Source organism: Canis lupus, chromosome 7 (genome assembly GCF_011100685.1).
Source record: "Canis lupus familiaris isolate Mischka breed German Shepherd chromosome 7, alternate assembly UU_Cfam_GSD_1.0, whole genome shotgun sequence".
Lineage (NCBI taxonomy): Eukaryota > Metazoa > Chordata > Mammalia > Carnivora > Canidae > Canis > Canis lupus.
In genome coordinates this window covers 63,472,251-63,478,250 of record NC_049228.1, presented here as the reverse complement: position 1 = coordinate 63,478,250, position 6,000 = coordinate 63,472,251, and positions in this window count along the sequence as shown.

Genomic DNA, 6,000 nt, shown 5'->3' with positions numbered 1-6,000 from the left:
TCCATCCTGAAATGAACATGGGATGTATATTACATGTACATTTACTCAATGTGCAGGCCTAGCCTTTCCTCATGAATAGTCATAAATTCCCCAGCCTTCTTCATCAAGGTGTACATGATCTCAATCCTTATGATTATAAACAACTTCTTCTCTGGCCCTTTGGGGAGACAGATTTGAAGCTTGCTCTCCTGCCTCCTTGTTTGGCTGCTTCTAAAATAAACTCTTGCCTTGCTTGCAAACCTGATGTTTCAGTGATTGGCTTTACTGAGTATCGGGCAGACAGACGAGGGTTCGGTTATAGTTCTGCCTACCACAGAAAGTCAACCAACATTATCTGTTAATGAGGGAGCCAGCGTGAACTAGATTCGTTCATCCAACAAATTAAGGTCCAGGCGGCACAGTAATAAATACCTTAGTCTCAATCCCCATCTTCTGCAGAGCTTTCAGTATTGAGGGAAGGATAAGCATTCACCAGAAAAATAGAACGCAATTTTTCAGCTGTGGTGAGAGCTACAGAAGGAAGTACAGAGTGTAAGGAGAATGTTTTATAAAGCGATCCTGCCCTGGCTGTTGGGAAGGGGGGTGGAACAGCAAAGAAGTCTTCCCTGAGAAGGTGACAGTAAAACAGAGACCAAACAAAAGACCTGGAGTTACCCAGCAACACGCGTAGAAGGGCAGGACTGGTTGATGGGGATTTCCAGTTAGAGGAAAGAGTGGAATAACCTGAGCTGGTAGGTTATTCAGTCCCCATGTGTAGGCCCCAGGGTGTGGGGTGGAGGGACTGAGAAGCAGCCCCTTCCAGCAGAGGGTCTGCAAGGAGAGGGGTTGCCAGGCACTAAGGGAGGCTGTGAGAACACTTCAGACTTAGCAAGGGATAAGAAACCAAACAAGTAACTGATGAGTAGTGTTCACATGGTAGATACCATCATCCTCTTCCTTTTGTAGATGATGAATCTGATGGTCAGAGAAGCTAAATGACCTCCCTAAGGTGATCCATCTGGTAGAACCAGGATTTGGGTGGAGTCAGCTCTCATCACTACACAACGCTGCCTCTTGGGACTGTGGGACCTTGAAATTGAACCCTTTTGCTAAGAACAATTGGGAGCCAAAGAGGAATCTCAAGCACTTTAAAACAAATTCTCTGGGTAATCAACTGGGGGCATGGGGTTGGGGAAGGAAGCACTAGGTCTCAGGTGAAATGATATTGGCTCAGTCTGAAGTGAGAATGGTACAGGTGGTGAGAAATGGAGTCAGTACATCTCGTGGAAGTAAGATTGAAAAGTCTTGCTGGTTGATGTGGTGTGAAAGAGAGAGGCAGGTGTCAAAGAGGATGACTGTGCTCCTGGCCAGGTCGTCTAGAAGGACCCTTCGGGTCTTTCCTTCTAAAATGAAGGGCTCATATGTAGCCGGGGTAAGGAAATAAACATATTCATTCCAAAGCCCTAAAACCATGAAGGCCTTTCATACATATTTAAAGAAAATAAGCTATGAATGAACAGGTTTGAATGGATTTGAAGTTCTCAATAAAAATTCAGCAGAATTTCTCCACGGTAATCCTCCCCTTGCAAGCGATGAATCCTGCTTGCCATCACTGCTATGATTCTGTGTTTGTGCTGAACTCCTTCTAATTGTCATCAATTATGATTCATTTACTTTTAGGTGTCTTGCCTGTCATAATATTATCATTTGTAAGTCTTTCCCTTTGCAGACTGTGAGAATCTGTTGTGACATCTCAATAAAGCAGGATTCAATCAAGGTGTGAATGAATTGTTAATCTTGTTATAAATAGAAGGTACCATATGTCAGTATGTAAGGGATGTCTCCCTCTTTGTTGAAAACAATGTTAGTGAAACAAAACAAAAGAAGTTTCAGAAAGAGCTGGTTCAGCTCACCAAGCTTCCAATTATATTATAGCCAACAATTCTCTGCAGCTGATTCAGATTTCTGGGACTAGCATTCACACATATTTATTTAGAATTATCATTTGAAAGAGAAAATTAGTGTCGAGTTTGCACACAGCACCCCAGGTATACCCATTCCTCCTGATTTTGACCATGGAGATCACCTAGCAACTCTGACTAGGTCTTCGAGAGGCACGTCGCATGAACCATTTGATCAAAACATCTTTTTCCTTCTTTGCTTTTTCTACATGGCATGCAGATTTTTTTTTTTTTTTAAATATGGCTAAATTGGCCTAGCTCCAGCTCAAACTAGTTCATGAAAAATATACCCTGAATCTTTTCCTACACGTGCACTCTCTCAGCAGTGAGGACTCTGGCCCATTCTACCCTTGATAGCACATCCTAAATGTGATGCTAAGGCACCTGCGGCAGTGTGTTTTCTGAGGAAAGCCTGCATGTGCTCAGAGGTCCAGCAAACGCCAGAACCAATAAAGTTTAAATTAGCATCCCATAATCTGGAGCTATTTCCCCTCTGCTCTTCCGGAGCCCTCCCCGACACCTCCCCCTCCCCCATCTTCTAAGCCAATCAGAACGTGCTGCTACCTTGTTCCATTTCTTCAGGGCCTTGCTAAGTGACTAGCTTGTTAGTTCAAAATAAAGTTAATGGCTAATAATGGCTCTCCCCCAGTGCCCAGTGGCGTTGCCACAGAGAATCAATGCAGAAGAGTGGAAAGAGCTTGGCTTTTGGAATCAGCCACTTTTGGGTTCACGTCCTGGTTGTTCCGTTTGCTTGCTGAGTGTCCCGGGCAAGTTGCGTTTATGGTTTTTGAGATTATAGCCTCACCTGTAAAACAGAGATTCATCCATCATGAGGTTGCTGTGAGGATTGAAGAAGGGAACGTACGTTCTGTGTGAGTACAGAAACTGGCCTATTGACTGACACCTGGGTGGAGGCCAGATGCAGCCCCCTGGAGCTCCCCACTAATCATCGGTCCCCACCAATTATCTGGACACCATGATTTTCATTTCCTACCTGTCTCCAGCTCTCCCTCTCTCTCTCCCTCTTCTCCTTTCTCCCCCAGTGATGTGTTGAGCCCTTGCAGGGTTCACAACCCTTTGTCTCTATTTTTCACTATTTTCAACGCAGTGTACAAAGGGCCTTGGTGGTGGCACGTGATGCGAGAAAAGTAGGTGGGGAAGAGCCAAGCCTGATAAAGAGCCATTTAGAACAATAACCCTCCTGCCCTGTCCCTCCAAAATTCATTGTTAACTTGTTTCACAATAGTCATTAGAGACACAGAGGAAGTGTTGATAAGCTCCATGATTCATTCAAGGACCAAGGTTAATTTTTATTTATTCCCAGGTCATCACAAACAGAGGCAGATGGTGGTGGCATTTCCTTCTTGCCGGGAGCTCAGATATTATCTGGATAGATGTCAGCAGGCTTTGTCCATTGCCTCTCAGCGCGGGCAGCTTTCCTGGATAGAGCCCCAGCCACCCAAACTGCAGATGGATTTGATTTAACTCTGATGACTTGTGGTAAATAATTGAGGTCACTTGGGCCTGGCTGGAGGCAAGCCAGCATCGCCAAGGAGAAAGGTTGACATCGTTTATCCTTTAGCGGCTCTTCCTTTGGAGGATTTATTTTTGGTGACCCATTTAGGTGGTAGCTTACTAAATCGTGGCTATCAGTTTATTGAAAAGTCACTTTCTCTCAATTTACCAGTATCAGATGACTTTGGGATGGCCGATGGAATCTACTCACAGGGCACTATGGGAATGATTACAAGGGGTCACGTGTGGGCTGTTTCCCAAATGTTCAGTGAGCTCATGGGATGAAAGATGGCATCTTAGTCAGTTCTGCAATGCTAGTGTCTTGCATGGCACCGGATACAAAAATTTGATGGTAATCAACCACTGTTCTTCCAATTCTTGGGTGCTCCTAGGCTTAAAGGAATACTCTGCTACTAATGAATAGGAGCTCCATTTTATTTAGCACCAACTAGGTAGCATTGTGCTGGGTGGTTTCTGTGTTCCATTTGATCTTCGTAATAGTCTTACATGATAGGGGCCATTTCTGTCATTTCAGAAATAAAGCTACTAAAGGCCCAGAGAGCTTGTTTCATGTCCAAAACAATCATGCAGCAGGAAACACCACGTTGCCTTCCAGGCATGGTCACCTGTCTGACTAACCCCCCCACTCAGCTTCCCTCGGAGCTCACAGGGCCCTGACCCCCCTTTCTCAAAGGAAGGGTCCCCCAAAAGATCTACGTTGGCTGTACCCATGGGGACAGATCCATTTAAGCGTACGTAGGAAAAGAACAGCCAGGTGGATTGTAAAGCGGGCCCCGTTACGTCTACACCCCTATTGATGACTAAAGCATATGGTTGCTTAAATGGAGGTATTCCCTTTGGCTTAGTACATTCATTACTTCCTGTCAGTTAGGGTTCACCCGCTTCAGTTTTATCGGAATGTGTGAACTGCATATTTCATATATTACTTAGCAAGAGCCCACTGTGAGTCCATTTTTTTTTTCTCATAGAATGATAGTTTAGGGCAGTCAAAAGTCTTATTGGGTCTTATAAATAATTATTTTTCTCAGTGGAATCCCAAATGGGATGCTAATTAATAAATGCTTATAGTTATTCCGTATTTTGGACCATAACTAAGTTTGATCGTCAGCTAATGCATAAATATGTATCGCACAAAGACATACTTGTACTTTCTTTTCCTTTCGTTCTCACGTATATTCCTCGATTTTGAATCACGCCTCTACTTGGCTATGAGACCAGGTAAGTTGCCTTATTTTCTGAGCCTTCTTTCCTCACATTACATTTTCCATGATGATATGGATAGTGGAAGGCACATAGGTAGTTTGGGTGTAAAATTTGTTATTTTAACACCTTGCACCAGAATTTCTCACAGGGAGAGACCTTGTATGGGAATGTTTTGTTAAGCCTCGTCAGGGAGAGACTCAGAGGACAAACGCATCTGCAAAAGGTAAAGCTACACACCTGGTTGTTAATATGCTGTCTGTGAGCAAATTGGGAGAATTTGCTTTTGCTTGAATGAGGGGAAGAGAAGGAGGTTGGAAAGGGTGGAGAAGAGAGGAGGTGGGGGGATGGTGTGAGGTGGGTCTTCTATGAGGAGCAGTCATGAACCTTCCAGGCAGCTGGCTGAGGACACTTTAGGAGCTGGGGTCATGTGGGAGCATCCACTGGAAGCTGAGCCACTGCAGTGTCAGCCACACCTCCATCATCCAACCTGCCCTTTGAGTCTGTCTATTCTTCTCAGGAGTGCTTTCCTGAAATTGCTGTTTGGTGTGGGTGATCCAGATGCCAGCCATCCTTCATTCACTGCTTCCTGCCTACGTGTCTGTTTTCACTGTGCATGAGGCAGAGACAGGACCCATCTCTGGTTGAGCTCTCTTTGGAGAATACACTCACCCCGAAGCACCCAAAAGCAGCATGCCGTCACTGAGGATTTTGTGGAGAAGATAGCATAGGAAGTTCATCTTGCTCAGTCTTGAACAACAACCAAACCAAACCAACAAAGCAAAGCTTAGGAATATGCACTCACACTACTGGTCTCTACAGTCCTTACCTGGTGGCCACTCAGTTGTGTAGCCTAATCTGGCCCTTTCTTCTCCAATGCAGAGCCCAGCCTTGCTGGTTCCTCCTCAACAACAATGCAGATTCCTTGTCTCGGTCTTATGTCCAGAAATCTAATTATCATCTTTTGTTGATAGACAGACCTTTGGACCCTCACTCTTCAACCCAAGTATAGCTTCTCAAAGATTTCTTGCTCTAAAATGCAGCATTCCCTGGTACATTAAAATTTCCCCCAACTGATTTCCTATGGAGATCGAAAAGCCAAGCTGACCTTTGTGTCTTTGGTATAACATACATCAGAGAGACAAGCTGCATTAAAGTAGGTTCCCAGAGCCAGAGACGTCAATGCCAGCATGAGAACATAAGGCCCATTCTCTACCACCTTCTCCCTACCTCTGGATTCCCTGGCTGCTGAAGGAGGGGGAAAAGAATGAGAAAGGTTGGAGTTGAACTTTCTGTGGGAATGGACTGACCAAAGTGATCTTCT